This window comes from Mirounga angustirostris, unplaced genomic scaffold (assembly GCF_029215605.1).
Source record: "Mirounga angustirostris isolate CCGP_5_RB_7025 unplaced genomic scaffold, mMirAng1.0.hap1 SCAF_6, whole genome shotgun sequence".
Classification (NCBI taxonomy): domain Eukaryota; kingdom Metazoa; phylum Chordata; class Mammalia; order Carnivora; family Phocidae; genus Mirounga; species Mirounga angustirostris.
Genome location: NW_026991714.1, coordinates 91,502,619 through 91,525,143, shown reverse-complemented (window position 1 = coordinate 91,525,143; position 22,525 = coordinate 91,502,619). Strand labels below are relative to the sequence as shown.

The 22,525-nt window shown below is 39.3% G+C and overlaps 1 pseudogene; it reads left to right on the top strand.

The window, feature by feature from the left end:
- Positions 1 to 12,584: 12,584 nt before the first annotated feature.
- Positions 12,585 to 17,997, top strand: LOC123847056 (enhancer of rudimentary homolog; annotated as a pseudogene).
- Positions 17,998 to 22,525: the final 4,528 nt, after the last annotated feature.

Sequence of the window (22,525 nt, the reverse complement as noted above, 5' to 3'; positions counted from 1 at the left end):
GTTGCATGACTGAAGGAGAGCTCTGATGAGTCATTGAAGCAATTTCCTTGGTGTTGCTAACCCTTCCAGACTGCTGGGGAAAAACACGTATTGATCACTATGTCCCCGGCTGCTGAGATCACCTTGGGGGAAAATGATGAGAAGATATATAAGGACCATATCTTCAGGTTTTTAAGGTCTAAGTTTTTAATTCAAATACAGCTAAATAAACTTCCTGAGACCTAACATTTAAGGTTGGAATCTTGAGACACCACATAAGGGGCTTTACGCCTGAATTTATTTGAAGACATCAAGGTTTATTTGAAAGCTCATTTAGGTGCTTCTTTGCTGAAAGCCTTACAACCATTTACCTTCTAAGAAAGGAATGGTTTAATCACAAAAACATGGTGCTGAAGTTGACCTTAAGAGCACTAGCAATCTTTCAGAGAGACAGAATGCCCACTTTGATGAAGACCGAAATAACTGTATACTTCCAAACATTTTCCTTAGCCACTCATGGTGCCTGACATTATCACCAGCAAGTTACTTCCTTTAAGCTCAACTTTTTCTCCAGAACCATTGGCAGACACAATACGACCCATTTACACTCATTATCCAACATGGGACATTAGTTTGCCTGTTATTTGGTAAAGAGTGGAACCTCAGTGGAATTATCAATGGGACAAGTTTAAATTTTTAATGCTGGTTGGGAAGGGCAAGTTTAAGTACTCAGAAGATGTTGAGGGCAGAAGACACATGGGAACAGGTGCTGATAACCAGTTGCATCTTCCTCACGGGCATGCTGGCACTGCTAGAGACATCGCTCATCCAAGGTCAGCAACGGGAGAGCATTCCATCCACAACTCTCCAGGACTCATGGCCGCTCAATCAGAAGGCCCTTGCCAGCTAACTGGAAAGAGCAACCTCAGTCTCTCCCCACCCACCCACCCAGGAGGCCACTGCCATCCACCCGAACTAGGAAGAGAAGGGAAGCCCAGTGCCTTCCAAGACCATCTTCTCTTTTTCCTCCTGACAGAACTTGAGGCTGGCTTTCTTAGGAAAAATAGTATCTTTCCTGCTTGAAAAAAACGTTCTGAGAAGAAAATGAAATAGGAATTGGAGGTTGTTTCCATTTTTGAGAACTTTGGTAAATGATTTGTTTTTAGAAATTTCTTCCTGGATTTATATCATTTTCCTCCCACCTTACCTCTCCTGTGTCCATTTTGGAGAAAAGCACCTCGTTTATCTTTGGGAGACAGTAATGCAGAAACTGTAACTGAGCAGATTTCCCCTTGAGGATCAAAATATTTGTGTTAAATGAAATGAGAAATCTGCTAAGTGGCGGCATGAATACCCCAGGGAAGGATATTTTGTAATTTTGAAAAATTCCTACTGAAATTCTTCTCTTGCCAAGAAAAGAGGAATGATTTCTATTAAAATTACTTCATGTCTGAATTACTCTCTGCCCCTTGGGAACATATAACATTACAGCTTTTATACTCAGTAATTTAGAAGGACGAGGGACACCTTATTTGGAAAGCATGCAGGCTTAACACGAAATGTTGGGTATTAAGTATTTTCACCACAAAAGTCTTTTTTTGAAAATTTAGCACTTAAACTGTTCAAATTAAAGCTTGTTTTCCGAACTGATTTCTATGATTGTCTGTATACGTTCTTTTTAACTTCCTACCCTTATCCTACCATTCCCTGAAGCTACAGAGAAAATTCTTCAATTGGTGTGCAAGAATTGAACCTTTTAGGTAAAACAAGATAGATGGTATCACATTAATAAAGCAGTTGAATGCTTTGAAGCCAATCAAATCAGTAAACTTTATTAAAATGTATGTATATACTGGTGTATATATGAATAGGTGGGTCTAGAGTAAAGGCTTTGGAAAGGCACAAAGATGGAAAACAGTTATCAACCCATGCGCCAATTCTGACCAAGTATTATGGATCCTACAGGCACTGTGTTGAGAAAGCTTTGGAGGCCAAATTCAGGTTAAGAAGGAAAAAAAATGCCATTAAAGACAAATATTGTGCCATGATCCCAGGTGGCCAAACACAACTGTCATCCCTGGTATGTATTGAATAACAACAAAAGTTCTCCAAGGTTGGTGCAATTGGACTTGTTTTCTGATTTCCTACAGTAAAATATATACTGTTTTTGTAATAAGATTAAAACTATTTTTACTATTTCTTTTAAAACTGAAAAAAAAAATTGATATGACCATTTTCTTCTTAGGTTGTCCCAACACTTAGGGGAAAGTACTTAAATTATCATCTTTGTGCCCTGATCAGAAAAACTCATCTTTGGAATCAATGGGAACTTTTTGCAAGAGTATAAGTTCCATTTGTATGTGTTGAAAGTCAGTAATTCTTTGGATTATTAACTAATTACTAATTATTTGAGTTATCCCCAGGCATACTCACAGGCTTGATCCAGGCAGAGTTCCTAATGTTATTGCTGCAAGATGGGCTTGGGCTAAATAGAAGCAGATGGAGGATGACTGGAGCAGAAGAGCTACAAGAGTTTGAACACTCTAGAACAAGACCCAGACTGTTGCTGTGGTTGTGGGCTCACACTCTCTCTCTCTCTCTCTCTCTCTCACACACACACACACACACACACACAGCCCTAGCCCCTCAAGAGGAGAGAATAGTAACATCTATCTCAAGTGCCCCTTTATGTATCTCAAAATGTCACAATGCATTTGGAAAGTGCTTTGCAGCATACTGATGCTAGTGCTCTCACTATTAGCAAGAACTGTAAATATCCTTGATTTCCATGTTATTTAAAGGAAAAAGTAGTACCCAAAACACAAATAATCTGAAATTATTCCTCCTGTTTTAGTAACTGATTCCTAATTAGCATAGACTCACCAATGCCTGTAGGCAACTATCATCAGAAGTATACTTGGTTCCACAAGTTGCAGCACAGGTGGAACAAAGCCCCAAAGTTGAGTAATGACTCTGGGCCACATTTACAATTAGTGTTGAACATGAACTGGAGACTGTGGCTTTTTACCTTCCTTCTAGTCTTTCTGTCAACCCGCACTGCTGCTTAATTATCTTTATAATATCTCCTGCACTGGGGCGCCTGGGTGGCTCAGTTGTTAAGCGTCTGCCTTCAGCTCAGGTCATGATCCCAGGGTTCTGGGATCGAGTCCCACGTTGGGCTCCCTGCTTGGCAGGAAGCCTGCTTCTCCCTCTCCCGCTCCCCCTGCTTGTGTTCCTGCTCTCGCTATGTCTCTGTCTGTCAAATAAATAAATAAAATCTTTAAAAAAAAAAAATCTCCTGCACTATTGGATTTGAATGAATGGTCCAGATTTGGCTGAAGATGTCAACAAAATGATTATGCAGTCTCTAAACAATTACCACCCTAGAGGAGACTTGACCTAGGTAGTTCACACATTATAAAAAAACCTTGCCCTGAGACAGAAGTTAGGTGTATCCAGTATGTGGATAAACATCGCCCATATGAATAAATAACCCAGCTTATGTGGTTAAAAAAATAAATACAAGCAGCATGCCATATTTGAACCTGCATATTGTCCTTCCCCTAATATTTAAATATTAAATTAGAAAGAAAAATAAGAATACATAATTTGCAAGGAAGTTGGCCTAAAGTAATATGTAAAAATAATAGCTATCACTCAGAGTACACGTATTTTGTTCCGGGTATTTAAACATATTACAGATCATCTTTACAGCAACCTCATGATATATTGACGTTATCATTTTACAGGTGTGAAAAACAGAGACTCAGAGACAGTAAGTAATTTTTTTTAATTTACTAAATAGCAGCAACTTAAGAACAGAGCCAAGATCTGAACCTGCAAAGCCCATGCTCTCTTTACACTGTGATGTTAGCATATTAGTGTCGGAGAGCTCGTTATAATCATTTTTATCCTCCTAAATTAGTTCACGTAGTGGTAAAAGTGCTCAGAACAAAAATTTTAAATTACTAGGTCATGGACGAAATCAGACCTAGAACCCAGTCTCCTGACCTCATGAGTGTGTTGTCTACTTCTTTCGTCAGCCTTTAGCATGAGCCCAGAGCTCATCGGGCGGCCCACCAGCCTCTGTTGGTTTCTAAAACGGTTCTTAGACATGATGAAGCAGCATTCACTAAATAAATTCACAAGTTGAATACCATGCACCCAGGAAGGTGCACGGAATTGGTGCTGACTGGTGGATAATAAGGGACGAAATACAGCAGTTCCTGAGAATAAGAGATTGTAGGAGAGGGGTATTTCAAGGTGACCAGGCCAACCTACTGAAATGCAGGGAAAATCTTGGATTTCATAGAAAAGAGATAAAAATGATCTGAAATAGAACAGTGTGTCTGTGGTCTTGTCTATGCCCTTGTGCAAGTCACCGGCCACTTTGTGCATTTTTCAAACAGAAATCCTCATGTCAATCTGGTTATATCACAGCATAAGAGTAAGTAATAACCAACCCAATGACTATAAAGCAGTCTACCCCAGAAGTATGCAATAGAAATTATTCAAATTAATCATCTGGGCAGTTTGCAGGTGAGGTGCCTGCTCCACTTTGAGCCAAGTCCTTTCAAGTTGTACTTTTTTTTTTTTTAAGAGTTCTGCCTCAATTCAGTGAATTGGATTATTTCAATGAAATACACTTAATAAGTTCCCCTGGGCATCACTTGATACCTCTTTGCTATTCTTTTTACCTTTTTTTGTATTAGATTTAACACCTGGGTAATACTAAGTGCCATGGTTACCATAAATTATAGGAGACTAAATAAATATTTGAGAAAGCAGGAGAGATTTGATTAAATTGCTGAAAATGAAATGTTGAGTACTATTTCCCACACCAATAGACTTTCTTGCTTCAGCATGCACTGCCAACAGTGGATTTGGTTTTCATAGCCCCAGACATTTTCTAAATGGGTAAATTGCCAGCATGACCACTTCCGTTTTTCTTTCTTGTTTAAGCCTCAACATATTTTTTATCCTTTGACTTTAATCCAAGCTGGTAAAGTATGGCCAAGAATTGAAGGCTTGATAATAGTGGACTTGTAATAGTGGAACTCTATTGCAAAATCTACCTGGAATGGGCAGGAATATTTATGTTGTAAATGTGGGCTTGGGGCACATGAGATTTATACGTCAAAAGTAGAGTCCTTCCTGATAAGTGGGCATGAATGGGGAAATTCAGCTAGGATGAATTAATAATAATTACAGCAATGTCAGGAAATTTGGCACAAGCAAAAAAGATTACTGGGTGCCTCCAATGGAACACTCGGCACTGCTTAGAGCAGCTAATTTCAATATTCCTGATCTATAAATGACTCTGTTCTTTGGATTCCCCCTTTGAACCAGTTGTACTCATTCAATAATGAGTTAAGTAAAATCTTTGATTTTTACCTTTTTAAAAAAATTATCCTTTCCCAGGTTTAATAACTAACATATAGTGAAATGCTTATGGTGCTAAATTCTCCATGGGCAGTTTGTTATTTAAGCCAAACAATGGTATATATAAACCCATTTCCCCTTTAAAAAGATGAACTGAGTGGGGCGCCTGGGTGGCTCAGTCATTAAGTGTCTGCCCTCAGCTCAGGTCATGATCCCAGGGTCCTGGGATCAAGCCCCGCATCGGGCTCCCTGCTCCACGGGAGGCCTGCTTCTCCCTCTCCCACCCCCCTGCTTGTGTTCCCTCTCTCGCTGTGTCTCTCACTGTCAAATAAATAAATAAAACTTTAAAAAAAAAAAGATGAACTGAGTGAGGTATAGAGAAGTCAGGTAACTTGCCCACATAAGAAATGAGATAGAAATTCAGATATGTGTCCTCTGCTACCCCACAAATGAATAAATTTCTGGTTAGTTCTCCATCACTTCTGACTAGATGAGATCATTATGAAGAATTTCTTGAGTTATTTCCCTTTTGAGAACATATTCTCCCAAAATGCATCCTGGTCCACATCCTGTGGGCAGTCTCACCAAATCACACCTTTCTCTGATGGCTGATAACAAAGCTATCTTCCCAAGAAGGTTGTTCACTCTGTCCTAACCTACTGATTCCTCCAAGGAAGTTGAGAACTAAAGAATGATGGGGAGAAGGAAGAGTTCTGAGTTTAGAAGACGGAGGGGAGGAGGTGGAAAATGCAAAATGCAGATTTCTGAAGTCTTTGTGAAAACACAGTCACAAGATGGGTCGGACAACAAGATGGTGTGCAATGGAAGCTGGTGTTTGGGGACCTGACATTGAATTCATTACGCCATTCTCCTTGCATTCCAGGGAAATGCTTCTCTGTGCATCATCGCCCTAGCTTCTATTCTCTCAGGAATTTAGCACTCTGCTTTTAGGCTCAGATTCTGTAGTGGTCTTTGTACAATCTACTATCCCAAATGAGAAAGTCCTACTAGGACCGATGAGCCAAAAAGTCTGGCTGGGTTTGTTTCTAGGCCCCAGTTTCTTCAGCCAGAAAGAAATCCAGAGTGGAGACCCCTTCAACTTTTAAAACGGAATGATTTCTATAATTAGTCTTCATCCTTCAGTGAAACATAATGCCAAATGTAAAATGAAATATAAACCTATTTTAGGAATTCTAAAATATTTATTTACTCCTCTATTAATTATATTCATTTAAAACTTATTTTATTCCAAAAAGGAGTATGGCTGGCTTACTGAATTATATATCGTTGTAATAACCTATATGGTATCATCTGCTGAACAGTCAGTGTAGAGTAAGGGGATTGTAGTGGGTAAGGCTGCCGAGAGCAAGTACAGAGACCACTCTGCCATTTAAGGGTAATTAATGCTCTCATGGAATCCCACAACAGGAATGCCTCTTTGGCCCTGTGAATGAATGGGACCAAGGACTGACCTCCCACTTCTGCTCCCCGCTGTGCACCTGCATCATTCACTTCCATTACAGAGTGTGGCACACGACAGAAGGAGGCATCTACAAACAGCAACCACACATCTATACCAGCCAAAGAGGGACCAACTTCTCCCTCTAAGACCCAACTGGAAATTCCTGGGGAAAGAATTGGCCAAGCTTGGATCAAATGCCCATCTCTTGATCAATCAACTGTGGCCACAGTCCAGGAAAGGTGCTCTGACTGAAACGTGTGCTCTTCCCTCCTCTAATCAACTGTAACCTGTAGTCAGAGCCACACTGTGCAAAATGGCCCATGGGGGGACCACACACCCACTACTGCCTGAGGTGAGAAGAAAGAAATATTCCCGGAAAACAAAGCACTAAGATAACCACTGAAAAGATGTCCACCATAAGTCCCATAAAAGGAAACACTATTAAGTAATACAGTACTCATAAAACTTTAAGTAATGGCATAAATCTCATTAAAAACCCAAGCTAGAGGCTTTATGCACCCCCTCAGTCCACAGGGACATTTTGACACAATCAGAAGTGATCAAGCAAAACACACTGTATTTTCCCCTCTAATTAGCATCTTTCTTTGCCTCTCTCAGAGTGCTTATATGTGGTCCCAGTAAAAGTCTGCGCATTCCCAAAGAGTTCTTCATCTGTTTCTCAGCATTTTTTTCTTTTGATTCTTAGGCTTCATTTACTCCATAAAAGCACAACAGAACATCAGTGCAGATCCCTGTTTTTGCAATTGTTCTCTCTGCACAATTAGGCATAATAATTAAAGCATCCTTTTTGTCTGAAAGGCAATTAAAGTACAACTTTGGAAACATGCGACAATAATATTGAATAATGTTACATTTGTCAGTGAGGTCACTAAATGGGCAATAGATCTTAGAAGGCAAATGGTCTTTCCTTTGTAAGCAGATCATTGCTGAGCTTACTTAAATGGCTCTAATAAGTCCCATATAGCACCATAGCAGCTTGCTGTGTTTCTATTCCTTCAACAGAAGTGAACACTTTAATGGGCACATGCCCATTGACAGACTGACAAAAAAATGAGTCTAACCACTTGGAAATCATCAGACAGACAAGTAAAAAGAAAGTATTACAGATTTTTAAAAAATAGTATTTAAAAGAAAGTCTCAGAGGGCACCTGGGTGGCTCAGTTGGTTAAGCGACTGCCTTCGGCTCAGGTCATGATCCTGGAGTCCCGGGATCGAGCTCCCTGCTCAGCAGGGAGTCTGCTTCTCCCTCTGGCCTTCCTCCCTCTCATGCTCTCTGTCTCTCATTCTCTCTCTCTCAAATAAATAAATAAAATCTTAAAAAAAAAAAGAAAGTCTCAGAGACAGAATGAAAGATGATACCCTACCAAATGTTTAACTCTAAATTGAAAGACATCTATGGCAACCATGAAGTAGCTACCAAATAAATGCAGTAACCCCTGGCGAACTCCACTTCGGCAACATTAGCTTTCCTTCACTGAACATCGTTGACTCCTCTACTCCCCACTAAAAGTAAGCTCCATGAGGGCAGAAATATTGTCACCTTTGTTCAGTATATTATCCCCAGCACTTGAATTAGTGGTTGACAACAGGTGACACTCAAACTTTTGTGTGTGTCTTACTGTGTTCATTTCATTTTTTACTGAACTATAACATACCACAGAGAAGCACACATATCATGGGTGCAAAACTCACTACATTGTCACAATCTGCACACATGCAGCCAGAACCCAGAACCAGAGCAATAAACAAAACATTACCAGCACCTCAGAAACACTTTTGTATCCTTTCCCAGTTACTATCCCCACAAGAATAATCACCATCCCCAATGCTAACATCATTTGTTTTGCTTATTTTTAGACTCTATAAACAGAACCACATAATGTGAACTCTTTTGTGTGTAACTTCCATTCAACACTACACTGGTGAGATTCATCAGTGTTGTCGGTAACTGTAGGTTATTCATCTCTCATCATGTGAATGTGCCAGTTTACTTACCCATTCAACTGTTGATGGCCATTTAGGTGATTTCCAGTTTAGGGCTAATACAAACAGTGCTTTTATGAATGTTCCAGGGCGTATCTTTTAGCATATACATTTCTGTTGGATATATGCGTAGGAGAGAAATTGCTGTGTTATAGAGTACTTGTGTTTCCAGATTTATACATTAATATTTTAAACCATTAATAACATGAACATTAAAAGAACCTATATTTTACTTGAATTTGGGGTGAAATTAACACAGTTCAATACCTTGACTTCCACATGAAGAAACTAAGGGTCAAGTTCATTTAAGAGGGGCAGTAGAATGGAATGCACGCTGCTACCATCTTGCTATGTGGCCTTGAGCAAGAATATCCTGGCCTCGATTTCTTCACATAAATTGAGGAAATTCAATAAGATAATCTCAAAATCACTTCCACATTCCAGCTTAAAATTCTATAACTCACTTGAGGCACAATTGTCAGAGTCATGACTAAAAGCCATGCTTCCAAACTCATATCCACGAGTTTTAACTTCATATCAACCTTTCTTTCAGTGAGAATAATTATTGATATAATTATTTATTATCAACATGAAAAGTTAATCATATTAGCTAATATTTATCGAATGCTCTTTCCAAGTGTTTCTCAAGTACTATCTCATCAAATCCTGACAACAACTCATAAAGAGTTATTATACCCGCCCCCATTTACAAACAAGGAAACTGAGGACCCAGATGGCTAAATGCCCAGTCTAAGGTCACAGAGCCGCGAAGTGATTGAGCTAGGTTCTTTTACGCACTACGCATAAATAACTCTATGTGCAGTCATCTTTAAACCTAAATATCAAGTTCTTTTGCTATAACTTATAGCTGTTTCTAGACACTTGTTCCAATGGAAACTTGTTTCTCCTTAGATTCCTATATGTGACTTGTGACATACACAGTCTGAAATAAGTCACACTATAGCATTTTCTATGGGGTGCTCCCAAGCTGGGCTTAGAACGTTGACAGTCAGATTCCTCACTGACATCTCTCAAGATCATCTGGTACTGATCTCTATCTTCAGCAACACTGGACGCGTTTCTTAACTCAGGATATTATGAAGGCAGTAAAACTAATGAATCACAAATGTCTGAACCTATATAGGAAACAATGCTAAAGGAGATAGTAAAATTATGTATCATGATCTGCCACAAACTATAAATATTATACATTGGGTATCTATCTGATAGTAATGTCTAATTTCAGCTTGATAACAAGCTGGTGGAAGGAAACATTTAGTAATGTCATAAGTAAAGTATCTCTGCTCTGATACACTTCAGATTTTTGCTTCCATATTCTTTGGCCCTTCTTTTTTTTATGTTCCATGAAGATTTTCATAGGCTCTAAGTTTCCATTTTATTATGTACTAGATTCTTGGTTACTCAGTAAAGAGAATTCTCAGATCCTGTCTGAAATCACTCTAATTGCTGGCTTTTCATGAGGAGGAGGGGCTGTGCATCAGCTGATTTTGAAGGAGGCTTTGCTTTCAGTCAAAATACTTGGCAGTGATATGTCTATAGAGTATCTTGATATATGGAAATTGTCCCTTTATTTCTACACATAAGTATAATGTGGTTCACAATCCATTTCTTTTCTAGCTCATCTATACTGATCTATAACTGGACTTCCAACCAAATTCCATGATCTACATTTACATTTAGTCCTGCCCCAATGTTGAGGCTGGGTGTGGTAGGTAAGGAAGGGGCTTACCCTGTATAGTTTCAGGTAGGAAGGCTCTCTATTCCCTCTGCCCTTACAAATACTTTTTAGAAAATCATATCGTGCACACACATATCACCCTAATTACTGCATAATCTCTCAACAAAGACCATTCTGCTTAACTGTTTACTATATAAACAAGCTTGACTTTGCCATTATAAATATTGAGGATAGCTGTTCTACCTGGCCATTTTGCCATGGTACATGTAGACTTATATAACCTGGGGAGTGGTTCTAGTTCTCCATCTAAAGACATGTGAAGGTAGCACCCCAGTGAAAGCTACAGTCATGAAGATCACCTTCCCTAGATCTTTGTTCTTTGGTAATGTCTCCTGCCTGGGTCACTGGTCCACATGTGACCCCTATCAAAGTTCAGTAACTGCAGCTATTTCCAGGCCTTTCCTGCTACCTGTGATTCAGCCATTAGTAGACCTCACTGCCCTTACCTTGGTACTAATGACTGTGCAATTATTTAACATGTATGGGCTGACCAACAAATAAATGATTAGTAGTAGTAATTTTGATTAGCAGCTTTATCTTTCTGCAGAACCTCAAAACAGATCCAAACAAACTGTGGTCATTATCAGCTCAGGGACTGTACAGGTCAGCCCCCCCAGAGGCAATCAGTCCTAGATTCCCTTCCTTGTTGCAGTGACTGGTGTTGGAATCATTATTTTTGCTTCCTAAAGTATAGAGGGAAAAAGTCAGGCCTCATGATTTGGAGGGAGGGAATAGGTAAAATATGAAGATCATGATCAAATCTCTTACCAACCAGGTATAAATTAAGAGACAAGAGCAGAGTGATGAATAAAGAGCCCCTTTCCCATATGTTTGATCCCAGGCTGTCTACTACTTCTCTATCAGATTTTATAAACTAAGAGCCAGAACTGCAGGAAGATGGGAGCAGAGACACATTAATGGTGGACAGCAGCAGTGAAAACCACAGACTCCTCCTGCTGCAGTCCCCTAGAACTGCCTGCTTCTGACCCCTTCCACAACATAATTTGAGACAGCAGTATAGATCAGAAGAGGAAGCTATTTCATTGGAAGAAGGTACAATTAAAAATAAAATATGGATAGTCAATGAAGCTGAGGACATTGTCAAGTTCCTCAATTATGGAAATAGTCAAACTAACGAGGGGGGAACTGGAGAATGTTTACATGAAATGAAATGAGACCTCACAATTATAGCTACAGTTTGACCAAATGGAAGAGGGTGCATAACCCATTCTTTTTGTCCTGGACACAAGGCTCTTTCCCCACTCTAACAATAATATTATAGAAAAGTTACATGAGAATAAAGTGAAAAGAAAGTGAAAAAAGAGGTCTGAGAAGGTGTATGAAAGGAGTTAATTACATAGAAAAAAATAAAGTTAGCAAGCAAAAGAATTTGAAATTTGAGAGTTAACATAAGCCCGTATTATGGAGAGTCTTCTGGGTACCATTGATCTGTTACTTCTCCCATAGTCTCTGTTGAAGTCTAAGTGGATAACAAATAATGTAGTTACATAACCATGTTTTTTCCCCCTTGTCAAGAACACTGCTTGAAATCAACCAGGGACTGAAGAGAGGGAAGGGTTTTCTCCTGGAGCCTTGTATAAATTGAGCTGAGATTGCAGTAAAATAGTCAACTGTGCCTTAGTTTGATCTATTTATCTGTACTATCATCTGAGGGTTAAGCCTGCCCAGAGTAGAGAGTAGAACAGATTTCATTTTCTGTGTACTTGAAATAAATCTTGGATTTCATGAGCAGTGAATACTTGCAATAAATCTCCTTTTACTTAAATTAGATTGTGAGATTGCTCTTTTTTACATACAAACAATATGACAAAGATGGGGTTTTCATTAAAAACAAATTCTCCCATTGGGCAGAAACACAACATGTCATTTGGATTTTAGTCAGAAAGCAGAAACCACTTGAGGTATTTCAAACAGATAGAATTTAATCTAAGGAACTGATTAAGCCAGTGGTGAAAAAACTAAGGAGCTGAACAGAAGATGATGAGACATCGCAGAGATTGGCAACAGGAACAAGATGCTGCTGCCCTCGGGCTGGAGAAACACAGACAGGACACTGTGTTTCCAAATCCAGAAGCTGAGGTCACTGGGTATAAGGTGGAACCATAGTGGGCCTTACCAGTGGAGTCATAAAGAGAGACATTTTCTGGCTGATCTGGACCCACCCAGGAGGCTCAGAGATGCTGCCAGAGATGCCAAGAAGAGCAAAGAAGAGAGAAGTCTTCTCCCCTTCTTTACGTCTCCCTTATACCAGTGTACCCCATTGGCCAAGCCTACAGGGATATTAGAGGCCCGAGAAACATAGTTTCTTGTCATATAGAACAGAGCAGAGAAAGATAGAGTATGAATCTGAAAGTAAGCAAGCCAAGATCTGCCACACATAGGCTTCAGGAAACACTCCGTACCACACTAATAAACATCCTGTGACAAATCTAGGTGGTCTGGGGGCATGATAACAGAACTTTAATTTGTATGATTCTCCTTATATTTTTCCTTTTACCCATTTCATTCTGATCCTCAGTGTCTTGCCCCGGGGGTTTTTGTAAGATGTAAAACATAAGTTACTTGAAATAATATGCTCTCCTTATATAAAATAAATGCCTAAACCAGCTGCAGATGTTATACTAAAGGTACTAGAGGAAGAAGGAAGAGAGGGATTTACCCATGTGAGCAGCAAGCAGCAGAAGGGGAAAAATTCTAAACACTAGAGAGGGTAGAATACAGATGTCTTAGGGAATCAAACATTCATAAGCTATGGGGTGTTAACATCCCCCAGGGAGAAAGCATGCCCTTAGAGAAAGTGGATATGTGGTATCCCAGTGAAACCTAAAACCTAAGCACAGGAGACCCCTGCGTTGGCAAAGGGTCCCATGCCCTAAGCAGGGTCCAGATACAGAAGAGCTTTCAGACAAAAAAGGACGTACAAGCTGAACTATCATGTGTATCAAAAGGAGCCATTAAGTTTTGACTAATTCCCCATCCTGGCCTTCCCAACTCAGGTTTAACTTCAATATCTCAGCACCAGCAAAAAACAAATGGCACACTCAAAAAAGTTTAACTGAAAGAACTTAACAAGAGAACTATTACTTAAATCTTGAACAGGGTGGCACCTGGGTGGCTTAGTTGGTTGGGCGTCCAACTCTTGATTTCAGCTCGGGTCATGATCTCAGGGTTGTAGGATCAAGCCCCGGGTCGGTTTCTGTGCCCTGTGTGGGGTCTGCTTGGGATTCTCTTTCTCCCTCTCCCACTGTCCCTCCCCCTACTTATGCTCACTCTCTTTCTCTCTCTGATAAATAAAATTAAAAAAAAAAATTTTTTTTAATAAATCTTGAACAGGATTAAGGAAATCAACAAGGATGATGAAGCATAGTGGAGAAAGTCATTACACTCAAGGCCTAAAGGGGAAAAGGAAGAAAATGGTGTTACCACAGCCCCAAAAGAGTTGAAACCACAGAGCAAAAGCTTTCCACCAAGTAGTCTCAATGCCTTAGAGAGGCACATTCACTGTTCCAACAATGGTGAGAGACAAGAAAAAAGTGAAAGAAATAGATATCCCAACTTTTTTCTTTCCTTTTCAACTCTAGCTGCTACCTCTCTGCTTAAACCGATCTAGAAGTCAAAAAGCACAGCACATAAGCCCAGCTAAGGTAATCTACGGGTCCCAGGGCACAGAACAGACAGAGAAGTGCTAAAATTAGGAGAGGCTAAATAAAGAACAACCCAGAGAAAATCAAAATGCTAATTCAAAAAGATATATGCACCCTTATGTTTATTGCACCAGTATTTACAATAGCCAAGATATGAAAGCAACCCAAGTGTCTATCCATAAATGAATGGGTAAAGAAGAGGGGTATATATATAATGGAATATTACTCAGCCATAAAAAGAATGAAATCTTGCCATTTGCAACAACAGAGGGTATAACACTAAGTGAAATAGTCACAGAAAGACAAATACCATATGATTTCACTTATAGGTAGAATTTAAGAAACAAAACAATAAAAAACAACAAAAAAAGAGACAAATGAAAAAAAAAAACAGACTCTTAATATAGAGAACAAAGTGGTGGTTGCCTGGGGGTGGGTGGGTAGATGAAATAAGTGAAGGGGATTAAGAGCACACTTCTTATGATGAGCACTGAGTAATGTATAGAAGTGTTGAATCATTATATTATACACTTGAAACTGATATAACACTATATGCTAATTATATTTGAATTTTTTTTTTTTTTAATTTTAAGAGGAGGGGAGGATAAGGAAGGAAAGAATAACCAGCACCTGGCAGCTCCAGATTTTGTGGGGTCTGAGGTCTCTATAATTTGAGGGGCTTACTTAAAAAAAAACAATATATAATAAAAAATATAAAATTAGGTATGGAAGTGCATATTTGTTTATATCAAGAAGAGAAATCACAAAAAAACAAAGTTTAAATAGCTGACAAATACTCAACTATCTGAATCTGAAAAAAAAAGCAAATCCTTATTAATTAACTACTTAAGATACTTTTATAATATTTACCTTCTTTATAGTATTAGTTGTAATTTTTTCATCAATCTCTTTATATGAGAACACTTCCTAATATCAATTTTTTGTAATGAGAATAGAAAGATAATTTAATATTCTCTAGGGTCAAAATTTTTTATTATTGATAACTGGAATGCATAAACTATGCAATGTTACAAAAATGTTCTTATTGTTTATAGTTCTGTCGTAAGTTTGTGCCCTACAAACACAGGAATTTTGATAAGTTCTATTTTGTATGATTACCATAAATTTTTAAATGTATGCTGCTTTTTAATTTGCTTATACTATCATTTGTATACATTATCAAATATGTTCCCCAATGGCAGAGCACTTCCATTTTAAGGAAGTATTGATGAGAACAGAATTCTCCACTAACAATTAAACACGTCTGATGACTGAAAGAATTTTCCAGAGATCAGCTTCCGGTTCCACACATTGCACACCTAGTTTTTACTCTAGTATCCCTGTTTCTCCTTCCAGGAACCAGAGAAGTAGTTCATACACTGATGGCAAGCAATGGCTTAACTGCACAAAAGTGACTGAAAAATCACATAAATATATCTCATTAAATTCAAACTAAATATCATAAACTCAATTTTCCCTAAGCTGAATCTTATAAAATCCTGAAATATGGTTAAGGGAAATACAGGTCAATGACGTTTGTAGACTTGCATTTGAATCAAAAGTCAAAATATACTCATGATATAATTTACTTAAAAAAAAATTATTACCTGACTCTGTTCACACAAAAGGTCTAGAAGCAATAACTAACTCAGGGACAAGGAGTGCCCCTAGTGTCCAGATTGTGGTTTCTAAATACCATTTCCACCAAAAAAAAAAAAAAAAAAAAAATCCTGAAATGCTTGGAGAGATGACTGATTTCGGGTCTGGTGCAATAAGCTTATATAAGCCTAGAACATCCTGTCATACCAGAAAGCAAAGAGGCTATCCACATTCACGGGGGTCATGTGAAGAGATAATAAATAGGAGCCAAATTAAAGGGTTTCCCACTGGCAACGATGATATAGTTTGTGCATTAAAAAGTGTAACTCTACTAGTTTGATAAAATTTGATAAAAACACATCAAATACATCTTTAAAAAAACTCTGAGGTCATACTGTTTTCCACAGTGGCTATAACAATTTACATTCCCTCCAACGGTGTACCAGGGTCCCTTTTTCTCCACATCCTCCCCAATACTTGTTATTTCTTGTCTTGTACACTAAAACTAACAGAAGATTGTGTGTCAACTATATTCAAATAATAAAAAAAAAAACACAAACATACAATACATGTCACACCAAGTAAAAAAAAAAAATCTATGAGGTCATAGCGATATATTTTTTAAAAACATCATTGGGGGCGCCTGGGTGGCTCAGATGGTTAAGCGTCTGCCTTCGGCTCAGGTCATGATCCCAGAGTCCTGGGATCGAGTCCCACATCAGGCTCCCTGTTCCTTGGGAGCCTGCTTCTCCCTCTGTCTCTCTCTCTCTCTCTGTCTCTCATGAATAAATAAATAAAATCTTTTAAAAAAAAAAAAGAAGAGAAAAAATAAAAACATCATTGGTTCCATTTGAAGGTTCATTAGGGCACCAGCTTCTCATTATAAAATTTGACAAAGGGGTGAAAATTATCCTACCTTTCCTGTATTAACTATATTCCAGTGTAATCAAATAATTGACAAAAAAAATTATTCTTTATAGAAGAATTCCACTTAGTAATTACAGAAGGAATGATTGAATTCGAGTATCTCTATTTTGTAGCTTTGTAGCCCCTAATGAAATAATAGCTCTAGACAATGGTCATCCAGAGTTGCTAAAGCCATCTGAGGAAAGATGCATGGATCAGGCTGACAAGATCTGAAACTTCTGATCAATCTTAACATTCCAAACAATAAAATAAGATAAAATACAAGACAATGAAAAGACAGTATGTCGAGCATCACATGCCTCTGAGTCTACAGCATCACTTATGAAATGTTCTACAAAAAAATTGAACTTGAATATGATCAAGCATCTAGATATAACAGATGAACATGCCAAATGACACCACAGGGATGCAATCAGCCAATCCCAGAGTGTAAGATATGCTATGGGGCACAAAATCCAGTTTCTTCAACAAATAAATGCATTAAAAAAGAAATGGAGGGGGGCGCCTGGGTGGCTCAGTCGTTAGGCGTCTGCCTTCGGCTCAGGTCGTGATCCCCAGGTACTGGGATCGAGCCCCGCATCGGGCTCCCTGCTCGGCGGGAAGCCTGCTTCTCCCTCTGCCACTCCCCCTGCTTGTGTTCCCTCTCTCGCTGTGTCTCTCTCTTCAAATAAATAAATAAAATCTTAAAAAAAAAAAAAGAAATGGAGGGAGGAGAAAGGTTGCAGAGTTAAAGAATTTTAGGAAACACCAAGTGAGATGCAGGCGTGGACTTTAATAAATCAATTTTTTAAATGTTATGGAACAATAAGGTAAACTTAGTGAATACTGAAAGCATATTTAATGATATCAAAGAAATAGTATTGCACTGGTGCCATAGGAAGGATCAACAACAAGAGAGTTTGGGGCCACATCTTACACCATTTTGCTGGTACAGCCTACCAAGAGGCCAGAAGGCAGAACTTAGGCTGACCATGACTCTGTGAATGAAGGCATTGAGCATTTGTAAAATTATGAAGATCATCTGAAGAGACTCTCTATCACATATGGTATCAGTCAGTTGGTTGATTTTATCCATAACTTGGCAAACCTCAGCGGCCTTGTTTATGGAGCTGATCCCCAGGCGTACCCCCAGACATTCCCCTTTGTCTTAAAACAAAGACTGGATGAAAGAAAAGATCTACATGCTCCCCTGTGGGCAGACCCAACAGGCCCGGAAATAGCTGAGTTGGAAGCACTGGGTGATGGGGGTGGGCTTGAAAACCCCTGTGGACAGTGCGCCGCGGTGGAAGTTTTATGTTATAGTAATCCCGTTTCCATTGTGGTACACTCCAGCCAGGATTACATGTATTAGATGAAATGTGAGGATCTTGCTCAATCTGAAACCCCCATGGTCCCCTTTTCCCCCCTTTTGTTTAATGTAAGCATTTTTATAATTTAGATGGAAGTTGATTTTTGTCAGTTAATGTTGGTCCCAATCCTTCAAGCTCTCCATATCCGCTTTATAATATTCCACTGCACTAACCCTTCTTCAAGTTGGGGTGGGAGTGGTGACAGTTTAGTTGCATCTTCAAGATAAAATCTTAGTGAAAAACAAATAAATGTTCTTTAGGGTTTTGTTTTGTCTTGTTTTGTTTTTTAAGAAGAAATAGTGTTAAGGGGGTTGTGTTTTTTGGCTCTAACAATGATTTAAAAAATAGTGTCTTGTCTCTCAGAGATATATACTGAAATATTTAGGGATGAGGTAATATTATATCTAGTATTTACTTCAAAATTATCCAATAGGTAGTAGTAAGGCATAGGAGAGTCAGTGTAGATGAAACAGGATTGGCCACGTGCTGATAATAGTTGGACCTGGGCGAGAGGCATATGGAGGTTTATCATACTATTTTCCCTAATTTTGTATATGCTCAAAACTTCCATAATAATTTTTTTTTTCAAAAAAGCAGCTCAAGAAAAAATGAATCTTCCAGAAGTTTCACTGAAACTGTGGAAATGCCACTTTCTTCTTATATCATGGAGAAGGAAGTCTACTTAGGCCTTCAAGTCTTCGGGCAGAGAATTTGATCCAACAGTGATTCCCTGCTCTCTTTCTAATTCCTAAATGTTCTCTGTAAGTGTCAAGCGCTCAAGGCCAACTCCATAATCATCACATAACATATGTCTACCTCACCACCGGTATTTGACAAAGATGAAAATCTTGTGTCAGGATATCCTGACTTAGTTGTGTGTAGCAGGACAAAACCTTTCAGAACCCTGAACAGACTTTGAATTAACAGACCATCCAGTATTACTGGAAGTCCGTGGCTGAGTGAGAAATAAATAAATAAAGCAAGCCTCAACAAGCAATCACTAAAAGGGACTTGGGTCATCCGCCCCTTGACAGATCTCTGAATGCTGGAGAGCTTAAGAACTCTGTCCTCTCGTAACTTCTCCCTGAAATAGCTAAAACGCTTCCTTCCTCTGCTCCCACCAGCCTCTGGAGTCCTTGCTTTACAGAAACTTAAGGCTCAAAGTTTCTACCCTTCCATCCCGATAAACTACAGAATTAATCAGGATTACAGAACCTCGAAATCCATACATAAGAATTTTTTTGTTTGAAGAGATCATGTGTTAGACAGTGACACCTATTGGTAAAGTGTAGTATTGTAAACTAGGACTACTGAATATTGTCATACAGTCAGATCTAACTCAGACACAATGGAAAAAAGCCACACTGAATCCATGGCAGGAAAAAAAATCACTTTAATATGCTTTTCTCACCTTCAAAGAGTCTAGGTAATTCAACCTAGACTAAAGGTGAGGTAGGTAGTTTCTCGACACTTATAGGAAGTACTTTTGATGAGCACAGCAAATATTCAGCCTGACGTGTAGTGATATTGCCTTAAGTTGCAATTTTTTTTAATGGTGTTTCCAAAGTTCTTAAAGCCATTTTGTTCTCTTAAGTAGACAAACATTTCACAGCCCTATTTCAATGAATTTTTAAGTGAATTTTATTTCTTTTAAAATGACCCTATCTAAAAATTCACAAGTTCCAAGCTTGTGGAATCCAAATTAATAAAAAAATATATATTCTATACTCGAATTAGACAAAAGATTAGCAGAGTACATTTGAGCACTGTAAATGCTCAATGTGAATATGGGAAGAGGGGGCTTCTAAGTATAAAATAAATAACCTCAATCAATTATAGATAGGAAAGATGGATCCTCTCAGTAAGGGATCAGACTGTAGGAACAAAGATTAGGGAAATGTGCAAAGTAAAATTCCACCCAATTGTTTAAAATGCCCAGCCATCAACTTGATCCCTTCCCTCATCAAAAGTTCTTACTTTGTTCATTAGAATGATTTATATAACTCATAAAAATAATTTCTGTAATTTAGAATAATTTATAAATGTTTACATTACAGTGTAAATATACATATGTGGTATAAATACATATTTAAGTATACCATAAAATCACATTGTAAAATAATTTTAATAATGAAATCAATGGGAAAACTAGATTCACTCGAAGTAATTTGTTTTATAAACCCCACTTGAGGGAATACGCCAACATATTGCACAGTGAGTGATGCCTCAAAGAAGTCCTCTTAAGCCTAGGCTTCTCCCCGATATAAAATAACTTCCCCTCCCTAACCTCTCAGTCATTTCCTTCCTAACTACTCAACAGCACTATAATGGGTGGTGTGAGGTTTTCTCAGGCTCAGTTCTGAACTCACCTTCCCCCACGTCTCCTCCTCAATCACTTCTCTCTGGAATCCTGGTCTTCTCCCCTCAGTGACACGGAAGCCTCACAGCACAAAGCAGCACTAACATTTTCTTTTCCTCTGTGGCTCTCTCCCCTCCCTCCCTTCCTCCCTTCTCCCTCACCTTTTAATCAATGCCAGAGGAGCACTTTGAGGAATCCGCTCTCATGTCCTAAAGTCACTATGTGGCCAAGGTGCTTGATCCTACCAGAGCCAAAGGTACAGCAGGGACCCCGAAAGCCTTCACATCTCTGGAGGGCACGTGGGAAGCATGTATGTTCACTGTAGTCGATGTGGTAACCACACTAATTCTGTGACAAGAAATTTCAAATTGCAAAAAACCTAGCCTGGAAGGATTGGATGTAGAAGGAAAAAAAAGAAGAAACAGACAACCAAGGCCCTGACCGATGCATACTTTGCTAATGCTTCCAAAGTCAGGACAGCCGGTTAATAACAGATCAGGAAGGCAACCGTGCAGTTAATTTTTACTTTCTATGCCCATCATCAAAGCATGTTTAATGGGATCCTGCATGGGGCAGGAGGGCCCTTGCTAAAATTAAAATCACGAAAGCCTGACCATCTGTGAGAGTTAAAGGAATATGAAAAGAGTCAGAGAACAAAGGAGCAACTCCTAGAATAAAGAAACATTATTTAACTCATAACTGTTTTTTTGGTTTGTCCTTGTTTACCGTAGGATTGTGGGGTAGAAGAGTTCAGAATCTTTAAATAAATAAAACATTACAGTCATGCTGAGTTATTCAAGTCATTCACTCAGGGAGTCAACTCCAAGAGAGTTAATTGGAGTCACTTGGGGATGAGCAGGCTACACTTCCTATAGAAGCCGAGTGAAGCCTCAGACAAAGCAGTTGTTGGAAAAGTCAGGGCAAGGCTAGTGGTTCGTGAAGACAAATTAGTTGAGCCTGAGACAGCTTGGTGAGCTAATGCAGATCCTGAGGAGCAGGATCTTAGCGAGCAGATTCAATGTTTTACTTAAACACCAGGATGCTGTTACCAAGGGCTGAGAACTCTATCAGCTGGAGAGGCCCAAGGTTGTTATCCTCTTCACAAAAAGGCAGGAATAAATCAGTGGTTCTCAAAATGTGGTCCTGGGACCAGCAGCATCAATCAGCATCCCCTGGAAGCTTGTTAGAAATGGGAATTCTCGGGCCTCACCCCTACACACTGAAACAGAAATGCAGATGGCGGTGTTTGCAGAAGCCCACCAGGTGATTCTGAAGGATATTCAAGTATGGGAGCCCCTGGAAGAAACTCCTGGAATAAATGACAGAAATGGTTCAAGAACTTTTTACAGATAAATAGGGACACAACCAGTCTCTCCCTTCCTGCCTGGCTTCACCCTGGTCCAGGCCACCACAGCCTCATGCCCAGACACCTACAAGAGCCACTTTTCTCATCTCCCCATCTGGCTCCGGCTCCTCCAGTCCATTTCCCACAGTGTCCTTGAAATTACAGATCAACTAGTGTCATTCCCTTGATTAATACCCTGCAGTAGCTTCCCATAGTATTTAGGAGAGGGCCCAATTCCTGACCTGACTTCTGCTCTGGTGCCCCAACACTCTCCCAAGCTTGAATCTCATTGTACCCTAGGCTCCAGACAATTTGAGTTGCTTTTAGGTCCTCAAATCCAACTTCCAGGCCATGATGCATGCTGTTTCTACCACCTGAAACACTCTCTCCATGTCTCTCCATCAGGCCAATCTGGAGGTGACTTGGTGGGAAGAAGAGAAAACCCACAGGGGTAAGAGTCATTCAAGAGAGAAGGAGCCAGGAGAGAGAGGAGAAAGGAAAGAAACTTACCCAAAAGAGTGCCAGGCCGTGCTGTGAACTAGGTGCATGGGGTCTCGAGGCCTGTCCTAGCGTTCAACCTTCACCTTCTGCAGGTATTCAACCTATCCCTGACTTCACCTTTAATGCCCCCACCTTCTTCTGGACCCTCTGGGCCCCAAATACAAAACACTCTCTGGAGATTAGGCTCTCCATGG